A 15,764-nucleotide genomic window follows, 5' to 3' on the forward strand; every position below is an offset into this window, starting at 1 on the left:
TTTTAAGGTGTTCTTATCCACAATGGGTTTATATTGCACTCTAGAACCAAATCAGTCAATAACATCATCACTACTCTTGCATTCCATCAGTGAAAATGCCATCTGCCAATTTGACTGCCAGTGGGAGTTCTAGTAGGATCATAATTTTGGGATTCCTAGGCACAGTCCCATTTCTCTCACTTGCACTCTTTTGGTCCCTAGCACATGGTTTTGCACACTTATGTATAAGGTTAGTGTTTTTCCAATAGTTATAAGAACTAGGGGGAAGTGCCCTTCAACCCTTAAAGTGATCCTTTCAGACTGAGGATGGTCGAAAGCTGATTTGGAACGAAGTGGCTTCCCAGAACACTCATTCAGGGAAGAAATAGCATCCCACCGTGGAAAAGAACTGCGCAAATGTAAATGTATTTTTACAAATAACCACGCATTTTATATATATATATATATATATATATATATATATATATATATATATATATATATATATATATATATATATATATATATATATATATATATATATATATGTTAATAGTTTGATTAAAGATTCAGAAGTCACATTTAAACAGATGGTCTTTCTCTCATTTCCCCGCTAGAGGGAGCCATTGTACAAAAAACTCAACTAAAAGTTGACAGAACCAGATTAGTTTGTGCAGCAGGTCAGTAACAGGTGTTTTTTTTTTTTTTTTTTTTTTTTTTTTTTTTTTAACACCAATGTTTTTAATGGATATAAAAAATACACTGGTGGTTATAAATCATTTACAAGCAGTACTCACATTGGATCAGTGTGTATATTGCAGCAATTTTTTTTCATGAGAAAGTTGGGAAATCAGCAGTTTGGGGACAATTTGATTTAAAAACAACGTAAAAACAAAAACCAAAGCAGAAAAAGGGCAAAAATGGTGATATCAAAATATCTTTAAAACACTGATTTGCTGACACAGCAAGGTGACGCTACAAACAAGCATGTTTATGACAGTCGAGTGATTATAAGAACAGACTAAAACAGGATATGAACAGCAGAAATTGTTTCCTTTTTTCACCTTTTCTATGTTTTTGTCTGAAGGACTCAGTTTGTCTATACACACAAATGCGCAAAATCAAATGTAATAAACAAACAATTTAGAAATGTGACCATTATTTGCATCTCAGAGTGGATCTTGAGTATCTGGAAATAAGGAATCTAAACACATTTAATTCAATCTATTCTGATGATTTCTTAGAGGAAGTTTTTGTCAAAATGCACATAATTAATGCTGATGAATCTTATCATACTGAGCATTGCACCTTGTACTAAAAGTGAAAGGTCATGCCTGGAATGCATTATTTTGCCACCAAGTTAATTTGAACAGTTTTGTCCCTGTGCATGTGTCATCCTTCAGCTGCGGCCACACCCTGGCAGAGCTCCATCTTAGCTGAAAAGCATCAGTCATCTTCAATTATTTTGGTATCAAGTGTGAAATTGCAGTTGTCATCACTACACAGGCCCATTTGATTTTTAATTTCATCTGTCACTGAGAGCGGGGCAATGAACACACATGCATCCTGGATCATGTTTCATCCCATGGATTGGTTTTCTGCTTATGAATATCTCCAACTCTTCATTTGAGTCGACAGCTGCAGGGAGAAGGGGGCAACACCACAGTCAAGTCCTGCAGCACTGGGTTCACTCTTCGAGATATAGCTTTGCTTACATCCTGTTTTTCTTTCCATCATATTATATTTCTCATGAATTAAACAGATGTTTTCAGTCCATTTCTGTCAGCTTGCAACATTTTAAAAGAGAGTACACAAACATCACCACCTGTGAATTTCCTCTTATTCTTCCGCTAAGCCTTTATCTCTGTCAAATTCAGCTAGAAATTGACACAGTCGCTCAATATCAAACAATCTTCTGTTTAGTGTTAACAATAGATCCATCTCACTCTGACTCATCCATTCAGAGCACAGATTAAGAAAGAGTTCCCCTCTCTTCCCTCGCCTTCACCAAATGACAGCGGTAAAGATCTGTGAATTAAAATGAAACCATGAATGATTGAGATGAATCTGATCAGTATTATATGAGACACATTTAGTACAGGGTTCCTCTTTTTCAACTAGCTAGAGACAATTGGCAAAAAAAAGAATGAATCGACTAAGATGCAAAAGTTTCAGAGAGGGAATTAAACCCTCAGTTTGGATAACAAATTTTTTTATATACGGTAAAAATATTTAGGTCTGTAGAAAGAGCAGATCAGAAATCTATGAATGCTGTAATAATTAAGGCACTTAATTCTTTCTATATTATATAAAAGCAGAAATTTCCCTTCATACTAATTATGTTAATAAAGGTGTTTTTTTTTTCTTTGTTTTTGACTGTTAAATCATCCAAAAATATATATTTTTTGGGGGGGGAAATAAAATTTGAACTGCCTTGGAGTTCTTATGTATTCATATTGAAGCCATTATTCTGCTTCTTCTATTCTAAATATAACCGCATCCATCATGGTTGTTAATCGGATCTATATTATAGAGCTTTAATTATCTTTTAGGTTGAACAACATTCTTGTTTTTTTAAGTGGGTTATCAAGTATAATTTCAATGCAGATTCAAAGAGGGTCCAAATTATACATCAAGAATCAGAGAAAGAATCTTCATGTTTACACACCCCCACTGGTTAAATATCTACTGGTACATTTTAGAAAACTACAATATATTTATACCCATTAGATGTAAACAAACTTACCTTATAACCCTGGTTACATAGTTTGAATAGGCTGTTTGATTTGGTCAAAGTCATTGAATGGGCTGTTTCTTTTGGGACAGATCCAGCTATAAGGCTTAGTTTATAGATTGGCATCAGTGTTTTGACGTGTATTTTGGATTATTGTCCTGTTGGAACATGCTGTTGTGTCCATGTTTCTATCAGCCTCAGAGGCTCTCTGACAGGTTGAGGACAAACCACATATTACAGGTGCTGGTCATAAAATTAGAATATCATGAAAAAGTAGATTGATTTCAGTAATTCCATTTAAAAAGTGAAACTTGTATATTATATTCATACATTACATACAAACTCATATATTTCAGATTTTTATTTTGTTTAATTTTGATGATTACAAATGACAACAAATGAAAATCTCAAATTCATCATATCAGAAAATTAGAATATTACTGAAGACCAATAAAAACAAAGGATTTATAGAAATGTTGGCCAACTGAAAAGTATGAACATGAAAAGTATGAGCATGTACAGCACTCAGTATTTAGTTGGGCCTCCTTTGGCCTGTATTACTGCAGCAATGCGGCGTGGCATGGAGTCGATCAGTCTGTGGCACTGCTCAGGTGTTATGATAGCCCAGGTTGCTCTAATAGTGGCTTTTAGCTCTTCTGAATTGTTGGGTCTGGTGTATTGCATCTTCTTCTTCACAATACCCCATAGATTTTCTATGGGGTAAAGGTCAGGAGAGTTTGCTGGCCAATTAAGAACAGGGATACCATGGTCCTTCAACCAGGTACTGGTAGCTTTGGCACTGTGTGCAGGTGCCAAGTCCTGTTGGAAAATGAAATCTGCATCTCCAAAAAGTTGGTCAGATGCAGGAAGCATGAAGTGCTCTAAAACTTCCTGGTATGTGGCTGCGTTGACCCTGGACCTCAGAAAACACAATGGACCAACACCAGCAGATGACATGGCACCCCAAACCACCACTGACTGTGGAAACTTTACACTGGACTTCAAGCAACGTGGATGAAGTGCCTCTCTTCTTTTCCTCCAGACTCTGGGACCTTGATTTCCAAAGGAAATGCAAAATTTACTTTCATCAGAGAACATGACTTTGGACCACTCACCAGCAGTCCAGTCCTGTTTCTCTTTAGCCCAGGCAAGACGCTTCTGACGCTGTCTGTGGTTCAAGAGTGGCTTGACACAAGGAATGCGACAGCAGAAACCCATGTCTTTCATACGTCTGTGTGTGGTGGTTCTTGAAGCACTCACTCCAGCTGCAGTCCACTCTTTGTGAATCTCCCCCACATTTTTGAAGGGGTTTTGTTTCACAATCCTCTCCAGGGTGCGGTTATCTCTCTTGCTTGTACACTTTTTTCGACCACATCTTTTCCTTCCCTTCGCCTCTCTATTAATGTGCTTGGACACTGAGCTCTGTGAACAGCCAGCCTCTTTAGCGATGACCTTTTGTGTCTTGCCCTCCTTGTGCAAGGTGTCGATGGTCGTCTTTTGGACAACTGTCAAGTCAGCAGTCTTCCCCATGATTGTGTAGCCTATAGAACTAGACTGAAAGACCATTTAAAGGCTTTTGCAGGTGGTTTGAGTTAATTAGCTGATTAGAGTGTGGCACCAGGGGCCATCAATTTTGAACCTTTTCACAATATTCTAATTTTCTGATATGATGAATTTGAGATTTTCATTTGTTGTCATTTGTAATCATCAAAATTAAACAAAATAAACATCTGAAATATATGAGTTTGTATGTAATGTATGAATATAATATACAAGTTTCACTTTTTAAATGGAATTACTGAAATCAATCTACTTTTTCATGATATTCTAATTTTATGACCAGCACCTGTAGATCAGGGGTCTGCAACCTGTGGCTCCTTGGACACTCTACAATGGCTAAAACATGATAAAGAGCCGACTAATGGTTCTGGATATAGTAAACGTAACAAATACCATTCTTATAAGCTTTAGTAGTTTTTTTTAAAAGAACATTTAAATGTATTTTTTTTCTGCAGAATGACACTAAAGAATCTGGGATATGTTTTTAGATTGATTGTCATTAGCTTGAAACACTATTTGTTTATATTTTTTTTACAAAAAATAATATCCTATAGAATAAAATCTAAAAACTTTGCTTCCTCTTTATGAAACTTGTATGCTTTGTCCCTAATTTAAAAAATCAAAAGAGAAAACAAACTTTTATTTGAAATGGCAGCAGATTTCCTATTGCAGATGTTTAACTATAATGATACGCTGTGTTTTATTTGAAGGACACGTAACATGTGCAGCACTGAACCTTTTATTTAGCCGGGCTCAGGGTAAGCTGGCTCTTTGGATAAGAACCGTTTCAGACCCCTGAATTAGATGAAAGTATAATTTGGCTAAAATGCATAGAAACAAAAAAAATGGAAGCTGTTGGAGCACTAGCGTTAATGTCCACAATGAAAGTGATTTTAAATGACCCTGCAACGCGACTGTGACAACCAAGAGAATACTGCCTGCTTTTTTTAACTAATCACACAATCTAAATTTCAAGAAGCACATATGGATAAAAGCATTTAGTAAGGTCTAAAAGGTGATAATTTTGACTGCAGTCCGGATTCAACCTAAGAACACCGTACCATGTGTCAAGTAAAGTGGTGGTGGATCATGCTGCGGGATTTCTTTGCATAAATTGGATGGAACAATGAACGAGCAGGACTACCACCGGTTCTTCATCATCAGCTAAAACATTTCAAGCCTGGTTTTTTGATAAAACAACATTAAAGCTCAGGGCCTTCTCAAAAGCAAAGCCTCAATCATAATAATATGAAATATGAAAACAAGTCAGGTGAGAAGTTCTATGGTCAGAGGTTATATGCACTGAGATATTTGCTCACAATGGCCATAGTTATGTTTAGAAGTCTAGGTGAGGCTTTCAAACCTATAACGCCGTGCCATGTGTGAAGAATGGTGATGGCAGTATAATGCTGTGGGCTTGTTTTCCTGACAACGGTGTGTCACGAAGTGAATGTAGCAATAATGCCTGAGGATCACAGTGCTTTTCAATGTTACCATGGACAGGTACCAAAACTGCTTCTGTTGAGCTTCTGGGGCTGACCTTCCAGAGAATCTGATGGCAAAAATGTTTTTATTGATCAGAAAAGCCAAATCTGTGCCAGATAACCATCCAACTTTAATCCACTTAACCAACAAAAGCGAAAAAAGTGTTTATTACCAGCATCAGTTAATCTCTCTGAACAGAAACAAGCATGTGTTCTATGAATCTATGTGTCTCACAAATGCATGAGATGGGAGAAATGTATAACAATTATAGTATTCACTCAGCTACATATATATATATATATATATATATATATATATATATATATATATATATATATATATATATATATATATTTTTTTTTTTTTTTATCATAGGCTATGGTAATGTGTGTGACATGTTTTATTTTCAATTTAATAAATATTGTCAAATTTATTTTGTTAAAAACCATAAATTAATTTGACATGCAAGCTTTTTGTAAGGCGCACACTTTTGACCACAAATGTTCCTCATATTGGTATGCAACAACCTTGTAATAATAAAGCCAGCAGCGGGTTTGTTACCAAATTTGCAAACGGTTCTTTCGTTTATCAAATTGAATTGACAATGTTTGAGCCATGGATACATTTTAACTGCATGTATGCATGTGTTAAATCCAGGAGGTGGATAAGACTCACTGTACAGTGGGTCTGTGCATTATGTAGCGCCAGATCTCTATGGGCCCGTTTTAACACTTCACACCCTCGCTCTTACAACCAGGGGGGCTGGCCCCTGCTGATTCAGAGGTTAGGAATTTGCATCTGATTGCTGTTTGTCAACCAATGATGTGACTGTGCAGGCTGGGAGAATGTCTCCACGCCTCTCTCCCTCAGTCTGAGGCAGACTCCGAAACTCTGAAAACACGATTCAGAGCCGAATGCGTGGATTTCATGCAGCCGGTCACATGAAACCTCTTGCTTTTTAGCCGACATAAACACACAAGAAACATATCCTATTTCACACCAGTTTTGGTGCCTTGTTATTTTATTTATTTTCTTTTTTTTTTTTTTGACTACCCACTTCCTTTGATCTATAGAGGAGGATTAAGATCAACGCAGACGGGGAAAACAGGAATGTTTCTTCCGCCTCCAAACAGTGAGAAAACACAACGGAAGCCGATGTGGTAAGTTTGCACTTATTCCTTCTGCTTTATATATTGTTCTCCAGACAGTGTCTTGCAGTTCTGTGCTTCACATTTTTAAAAATTTCTCTCATATATGACATATTTACGTGTTTCAGTTATCAATAACGAGACTCAGTTATTTTTTCCCCTTTATAAAATCGATACATTATCAAATGACTGATCAATAACCTATAGCGAATGCGGCGGATGGATTTGCTTGCTGTGAGTCATCGAACGTATGTATACGTTAACCTACCTACGCTGAGTGGACAGGCACTATTTCGTATGCTATTTTTTGTCAGAAAAGTATATAATTTATAAATATTATACACGAGGTTTTATTTTTTTTTATTGATAGCATTAGATTGAAATTATAGGCAAAAAAGTAATTAAAATTATTCAGGCTGTTGTTTTTTTTAGTGAACAAGGTCCTGTTGTTATCGTCCGAATACTTATGACTGTAGAAAACGTCCGAATTTTGATTCTGTTGCTTGCTTATCAATTTTAGTTAACCTCGCATGTGATTATTTATATTATCAACATATGTTTTATAGTTTTACAACATAGTATCAAATGATAAAAATAGTTATTTCTGCTGACCAGCATTACACAGCAAATCTGGTCACTAAAGCTATTCATTTAGAATAAATTACTGAACGATAATGAACGATAAATATCTGAGCAACATTAAACGTCCGCTCCAGGACTCCATTCCATAAGTACATTCATCTGCCCTTTTACTGCCATAAAGAACCAGTGTGTGACTGCACCCTCCTTCGTGCTTTTACATAGAGTCCGGCCTACTCTAAATGTCGCACTGAGGGTCACACCTGAGGTAGACTTGGATTTCTGTTCTTCTGGTTTGATTAAAAAAACACATTAATGTGAAAGAGCGTTAAAATTATTAAGCAACGATTATGTGTGTTCGTTGGGGGGGGGGGGGGGGCTCCATACTAGGCAGGGCCCCAATTTCCTGAGGGCCCCATAAAACTCTGTTTGCATGTATGGTTAAATCAACTATTCCTTATTTGTGCACATTAGTTATGTCTTTAAAAAAAATCCTTTCGCTAAAATGTCATCAGAATTCTCATAATGTTCAGTGTTCATTTGCTACACATGTTCAGAAAGGTCCAAATAGAAAGCGGAAACCATTTGAAAAAGATGCAAAGAGCAGTGTTGCGAACTTAGTGCCTTTGTCGATATATTTAGCGACTTCTCAGACCCCTCTAGCACGTTTATTTTTTAAAAAAGCGGCTAGTGCCAAATCTAGCAACTTTTTTCTGCTACTGGAGACTTCGGCGACAACATATAAAAGCACCGAACTCTGCTCTCCAGAGCAAGTAGATTGGTAACCCGGCTTCCTGCTTTGCTCTATCTTCTCTGCTGTCATGATTCATGTAGCTATTATTTCATCCAAATGAAAAATGGAGAACAGATAAGCAGATCGTGGCCTTTCTACAGCGAAAAGAAGTGTGTTATTTACTTTTGCCGTCACCTTTTTGGAAACACTGGAAGGAGCAATCAGCTAAGTGAGCTTAATGCTTGGGAAAAAAATCTTTCATTCCTTTTGAGACAGCACGAAGTCAGCTGAGTACAAAACATAGAGAGGAAACAACAAGAAAAGAGAGGATGAAACATAGAACAAATAATGTATGTTTGTTCTATAAAACTTTCTGTATCTGTGTAATGAGTCTGTTTTATGTTATCTTCTCAATTCAGAGGGCCCCATGCCTGTCTTTGCCTAGGGCCCCACATTTCCTAAATGTGCCCCTGCCTTATTATATCATGCTTTATTTTTAAGAACTAAAAACATTTAGGTTAGGTTCATTGACTTATTTTGGTTGTTGCCACAAAATGTTCATAACATGTTTTTGATCAATTCAGCCTGTTCAGTGCTTAAGATAAATTTCAGTTAATTGACTTGCGGTAGTCTTTTAATTTACCCAAAAGGCCACATTTATTTACCATGGAATTGATTCTCTTCAATTCAAAAATGACAGAGAATTTTCTTTGAACACAAAATGCATTCAACTTAGCTTCAATCATATTTTAAATGCAATAAAAGATAAAAGATATCTCCTGAAACAAAAGTCTTGATCTTGTTAAGCTTCTAAATAATATAGAGATGATTGTCGGGGTATTTTTGCTTTACGTAATTGTTGTAAATTCTTTAAACAAAGGTCTGGATCAGTAGGAAGTGAGAAATAAACCATCAGTTTGTTTGTTTTTAATCGATCCCTGATGTTATGAATTATGGGGACGTTCAGGCTGACAAGTCGTTTTTGGAAAAGCCCTCAAACTGGCAGAAATTGTGACTCATGGAGTTGAAAGCATGCTTATTGTTGGTAGATATTAGCGAAAGAAGACTCAGTTAAATCAAATCTGTTGGTAGGCCGATTACAGCTGGACTACAATGGAAACCCCTGGTATAAATATCAGGGTATGTAACAATAGAAGCAATATTAGTTTAATAAAAATTTGGACGTGCAAAGGATATTTAGAAGTCAACATTTTGAGAGTCACGTTCCCGTTGTTAGGAGTTGCTTTATGTAAGGATGTATAACAGCTCTTTGATCTGGATATAAAAGCCTGAGCATATGGCTGCACCCACTGCCATGTATTTAAACAAAGCCTGGCCTGTCTGTAACAAAAATGACCTATGTTTGCCTTTAATGGATGAATGTTAAAGCCAGCTTATGTTTGAGATAATAAATGAGTCGATGGAGAGATAGGAACAAATTAAACAGTAGTTTAGATATAAAGTAAATGAACACAACTGCAAAATTTTAATCTCTTTAAAGCCTGGCTACACTTTTTTTCTTGTTCCTCATAGATTTGGTTGCAACTCTTCATCCTCTTGTTTGGCTGTTAGTTTTTAGCGACGTATTACGAATGCTGAGAAGTCAAAACATTTGGGAATGGAGGACTCTTCCCTCTGAGCCACAACAGCGTAGTAGTGGAAATATCCGCTGTGTATAATAGCTGAGTGTTTCCCTGTGTGGCGTCAGCCAACATTAAGTGGGTCAGCAGTCTTCTCATTCCAAAAACAGTTCAAGAGGTCCCTCTACTGTATTTTTTTCTCTCTCTCTCCATCTCTTTCTCTCTGGAGAATTGGCATAGTTACACAAAGCTGTCAAATCTCACAGCCACATCCAAAACTGTTTGGCATTTTGGCATTTGGTTTGTGGCCAGTGTTAAAGTTTCTCACCAAGAAGCACGGGGTGGGAGAGGGCAGCCACAGGAAGCAGGTTTTGTTTTAAAGGCATGTCTACTTCTTTGTCTTAATGACCTTCAACATTCAGAGAGGAATTACAGCTGCTCTCAGTGGAGATATTCTGGTTTTGTCTAAAGAATTACGTCAAGTGTCACCCCCCCTACCCCCATTGTCATAAAAATCTCAAATAACAGACCTTTTTGGGACTATTTGATTTCGCTTTATTGACTGTGTCATTGTGACTTCACTAGAATAAAGTTATAAAAGCTCCTTTAACGGAAGTGTTGTCAGAGACTGAAGGTAAATGTGGAAGTGTAAAACCAGGAACGGGATGAAGAAAGCGACCTTTTGGTTCGTATGTTGCAACAGAAGTAGTTCTCTAGTCTGTGGCTTGTTGTTGGTATATAAAAGAAAGTGTCAGCTGCTGAATTGCAGAACGTGGCACCGTCTCAGGAGAGATTTCTTTTGCCCTCATCACACCCGCAACCCAGCGTGGGCCAATCACCTTAGGAAAGAAAAAAAAATGCCTTGCTAATCTCTTTGGTCCAATCTGGCATATGGTATCCTTCCTCTGACCGGTACTGCCCCTTCGCACCAGTGTTTCCAGTGGAGAGAAACACTGCTGCTGCTGCAAGCGGGTGGGGGTGGGGTATCCAGGGGCATTTCCGTTGTGATTGGCCCTGTGTGGATTAGAAACGTATGGGAGGTGATCAAGTTCAACTATTAAAAGGCCTCCTTGTTACGAAACCTAAAAAAACACTTGTATGCTGCTCTTTATTTGGAGAACTTTTACCTAGGTGGTAGTTTTATGGAGATTTCTATTCCTTTCAAGTCAAAGTGTTGAAATAGTAGCAGACCTTGACCTGATGGATCAACCAGACCTTGTGACTGCACACATTGCAGGATTCTGGTAGTTAATAATAATCAGACGCTCTATTCAGGTCTGAGAGATCAGATGCCTTAATTACTGTTATAAGCTGCTTTAATGGATGGACAATTTCCCAGAGTCACTACTGGCTTTAGTCAAATGATTTAAAAGTGAAAATGTGAAAAAGCAAAAAGTCTTTACTTTCACCGTAACGAAAATATAGTTTTATTTATATATGATTCTTAATTAGTTTTTTTTAATTATAGAATAAACTGTCTAGAGTAACTTGAGGGAAAAAATAATATGGATATTTTGCAAATAGAGGTTATTTTTGTGTTGTTTTTTAAAAAATTGTAAAAAGTTAGTGGGTACCTTTGGTCCCACTTATCCAAATAATTATCTTCCCTAGAAAACGAAAGCACAGGCCAATTTACATCAGCAGAAAAAGGCTCATGGTTACCAGTTTCTTAAGGGAAGGTTTCAAAAAGTTATTATTATAAAGAAAATCCTTCTTTATCACATGGAAAAATACAAAAAAATGTAGGAATTTTCCTAAATTTGTTATGCAGGACCATTGACTACTTGATACAAGAACTGCAGTTAGCTAATTGAGGTTTATTAATGTTGCTCCATATGTATGTTCCTCTAAAGCCTTAAAGCTGCAGTCTGTAACATTGAGAAGAGAGCAGACTTCGACTGAAAATTTGAAGAAAAACAGGTTTCACTCCACTCCCCCACCCTCTCTGCTTCACTCATGCCCCACCTCCAAGCTCCACCCCTCTCAGCATCTGCGCGGCTACCTCATGCGACCAGAAGGGGGGGGGGGGGGGGGGGGGGGGGGGGGGGGCGGAATTCAGCGTGTGTGAGCTGTGATTGACACTCCATCAGACGCTCCTCTGGCTGTGATTGGTTGTTTTGACTCGTCCCGAATTATTCTTTCCAGATTGAAATACAGGCAGTAGGCAGTACCAATTGAAGCAGTTTTTTTCACAGGTTACATATCACATGTACTGCTGTCTGGGCATAGGGACAGTTTTAGCCAATATGACAAAAAAGTGATTTTTAAAAACTTACAGACTTCAGCTTTAAAGACAGTTTTCAATGTTTCTCCAACTGTATGGATCATCAAGAGCACAGCTCTTTAGTTGCCTAAAAAAAGGCTAATTAAACTACTAAGAAACATTTCATGTTGTGGTAAAGAAAAATGGTAATTATTAAAAGCTAGACTACTTAGTCTTTTTGAGATAATTGTGCTAAAACTCCAGCTGTTAACGACGATCAGCACGCATGTAGTTCAAAGCTTATTTCACCATCATAGTTGTTTATTCTGCAAGAAGAATGACAAAAAGACTGAAAAATATATTTATTTTATATATGAAGCACTAAATGCTATAGACATGCTTCTAATGGTTTTGATCAAGCAGCTCTTTTAGCTACAGTTGAATCTAAATTATATCTCCTTACCATGACAACCTGAAATGGATTTTTAACAATATGACAGCCTTGAGTAATAAAACCACAGGTTTTCTGTATCATAGTATTACCATAGTTAAGCAATCACATCTTTAAAACTTCTTTTATACTTTTTTTGTTTTTCCTTTGATCTGTGATACTGTTTTATTGGCCAGAAAAAAGAGGAAGAGGACTAGATTTTGCAAATAATCTACGTTGACTGAGCGTCGTTGGCCTCATTTTGAGTACTCGTACCTGAAAGATGTTGTTTCTTAGCCGGGAAAATATATTGACTCATCACCAATTACATTAACCGTTAGAACCTTAAATTTTATCCTCAATTGGTGCCATGACACACGAGGTGCTGCTTGACCACATCTGTTTCCTTACATCTTTAGTTTCTAGTGATTCATCCTCTGGTTCTTATTGCTGTTGCATTCTTTCCCTCTCTAAACGTGTAACCTGGTCCCTGCCTCCTTTTCTCAACTGATGTCAAACTTAATTCCTTTTCACACCATGATGTTGAGTAATAACACTGTTTATCAAAATAAGTCAGGGTTCTTCCTGTGTATCTGAGAATTTGGCAATATTCATTAAGTTCAGCTCTCTCTATTTATTCAGTCGCTTATGAGGTGAAATCCACCGGCTTCCTGTCACAACAGATGCCTGATCTCGACCCAAGGATGTTTGAAGAACGTTTGGAAGCAGAAAGTGTAGCATGCAAATAGCATGCAGAGTCGGCCTCTCGGCACCACGGCTGAGTGAGCTGCAGTCAGTGGCAGTTTGCCACTAAACAGGTTAGTGGCTGTCAATTAATGACAGACAAACATGCAGGGACAAGACAGGCGGGTCTGTTTGTTTTCTTACGATCAAACTGTGGAATAATCTCTTACTGAGCCGTAGTGGCTGTTTTCTTTTAGGTTGTCACTGTTTAAATTGCCCTCCAAAGCCTACGGGTGTGGTAGGATTAGAACATTTCAATACGAACCCACCTGCAAATATCAGCTTGCTTTGTGTGGACCTGAATGTCTGCGTTTACTCTTTTATTACGCCAAGCTTTCCTGCTATTAGAGAAAGTTGAAGCCAAGCGGTTTGGCTGCCTTTCAGTTGCTCTTGTGCCAAAACCCACTTCTTTTTTTGGAGGTTCTGTGTGACACGCATTGCTGGATCTCTGCCATTAATCCAAAAATAAATGCAAGGAAGATGTCTGTCTTTTTTCTTCTTCTTTCTATTTCTGGGGGGGAGTCCCGTCTTGGCTGACGGATGCAGGTTTTTAGGATACCCTGCAGATTCGGAACCCGACTGCCACGATGTGGGTTTTCCATATGCAGTCAGCGGCTGCCTCTGGGGTTCAACGACAGTCTGCCCGGATACAAGCACACAGCTGCAACCTGCTGACACGTCCATCAAAACATGGAGCATTTATATTTTAAATATGTGTGCAGGCCTATGCCAGCCTTCCCCGGTAATCAAAACTAATTCAATCACATCCATTTCCCCTGGGAGCAGATAATCATTTTATTACGGTGGCAGAGTGCCTGCACATAAAACTTTAACCCACATTTGGCCCAGCAGGGGAAATATTTATCCTGGATGTCTCCATGTTTGACACGTAACGCTCTTTCATTTGTAATTTCCAGTTATTCATCTTCTTTGTAACGGCAAAAAAAACAACCAAAACATGATCGTGGAACATCACAATGCTGGGACGTGACTGCAAAGCCTTATGAAGGAGCTAGTTAATCCAGTTTTTATGGTATTTAAAGAAATGTTCAAACCCCCTACTCCACCTCTTCCGTTGAAGATGAATCATCTTCATAGCATCAGTCTGGAGCCTCTGCAGCAATGCATAGAACCCCACATGCTGCAACACGAGTGTCCTTTGTCCAGAATTGTAGTTTTTCATTACATATAGGCTTTTAGTGCGGAAAATCACCTTTGGTTCTTGAATCACACAAAGCTCTGACGATGCAGCATGAAACATCTCAGCCAAAGAGCTTGTAAAGTATGAAGGAACAAACCTTAATCCTTTCGTAATATTATTGTGAGCTATTTATAAGAAGTTTCCCGTTGAAGCCAAAAGCACAAGCTGAACCAGAAACAAAACAAAAAGAGGAATAGAACTGGGATTGATTACATCTGTTCAAAACAAACATGATCCAGTCTAGAGCTGAAACGTGAATCGGATTAATCGATTATTGAAATAATCGTAAACGATTTTAGTAATCAATTAATCTTTAACTAGAGTGTAGAGACTATAAAACTTTAGCTGACAAAGCAATCAGCTTAGAGCAGTAACAATATCAAAATTGTAAAAAAAAAAAAAATAGAAAAGTTTCGCATTTCCGTCTGTCATTATGCTCTATCCAGACCTTCTCATGTGGAAAAGTTTTAGTTTTACTTGGTCTGATTTTGTAAATAATCTTCTTTTAAGAAATCTTTGGCTATCTGATTATTAATTGATTAATTAATTAAATAATCGATGGATTAATCAAACAGCAAAATAGTTGTTAGTTGCAGCCCCAATCCAGTATAATCAGACTCCGATGGTTTGTTTTGTTTTTGTTTTTGCTCTCCTATTACTGTGGAATTTTTACTGAGAAAGATTATTACTGCGAAAGATGAGCTTAGCTATAATAATAAGGTAAACATCTATCCACGCCAAGGCATTAGGTAGAACCAGTCTAACAAACATGAGGCAGGCTAAAACAAAAAGCATAAATCCCTTAAACTGTTTCAATACGGACTGATCTAAATATAATCAGAAACGGGGGTTGAATCATCCCACCAATATGACACCTCTGGTCATAATCGGATGATTCATCCACGGATTGGTAACCGCTATGATCTGTTAGGGGTAAGCAGGATTGGGTGGGGATGAGTTGCAAAGTGAGAGAGAGGCTACGGAAGCAACAGGAGTTCATGGATTCTGAAGATCATGTGAATAGACTCATCACATGATCTGCAGAATCTGTCTGATCTGAGAAATATGCTGCTCAGCACCTTCTGATCAGATAGTAACACTGAGAACGGTGCCCAGCAGCTTTGCTTTTATTCAAAGCACTGCATGGATGTGAACAGCCTGCTCTGGAATCCCAACATGAGCTCAGCTTGTCGTGCATGTCCTGAAGTTCCCTAATCCTGTTATTAGGGAACCCCAGGACATGCAGGACAAGCTGAGCTCATGTCAGTAAACATGATTTTGGCCTATCAGCATATATCATTTAGAAGGACAAAGTAATCCGTAATGAGAGGTGTATGGGTGTCTTTTTACTGGGGAACAAAAGCTTACAACGTCTAAACCCATTGGCA

General features: G+C 37.8%; 1 protein-coding gene across 1 annotated transcript in view; it reads left to right on the forward strand.

Annotated features, from left to right (window-relative positions):
• Positions 1-6,607: 6,607 nt before the first annotated feature.
• The window catches only part of arid3a (AT rich interactive domain 3A (BRIGHT-like)), a 57,323-nt gene continuing 48,166 nt past the window's right edge, over positions 6,608-15,764 (forward strand). Inside the window, exon 1 of the mRNA XM_038308398.1 lies at positions 6,608-6,918. The gene's annotated coding sequence lies outside the window, so the exon portion shown is untranslated. The remainder of the gene's footprint in view (positions 6,919-15,764) is intronic.

Source organism: Cyprinodon tularosa, unplaced genomic scaffold, assembly GCF_016077235.1.
Source record: "Cyprinodon tularosa strain WSP-4 unplaced genomic scaffold, ASM1607723v1 ctg636, whole genome shotgun sequence".
NCBI lineage: Eukaryota > Metazoa > Chordata > Actinopteri > Cyprinodontiformes > Cyprinodontidae > Cyprinodon > Cyprinodon tularosa.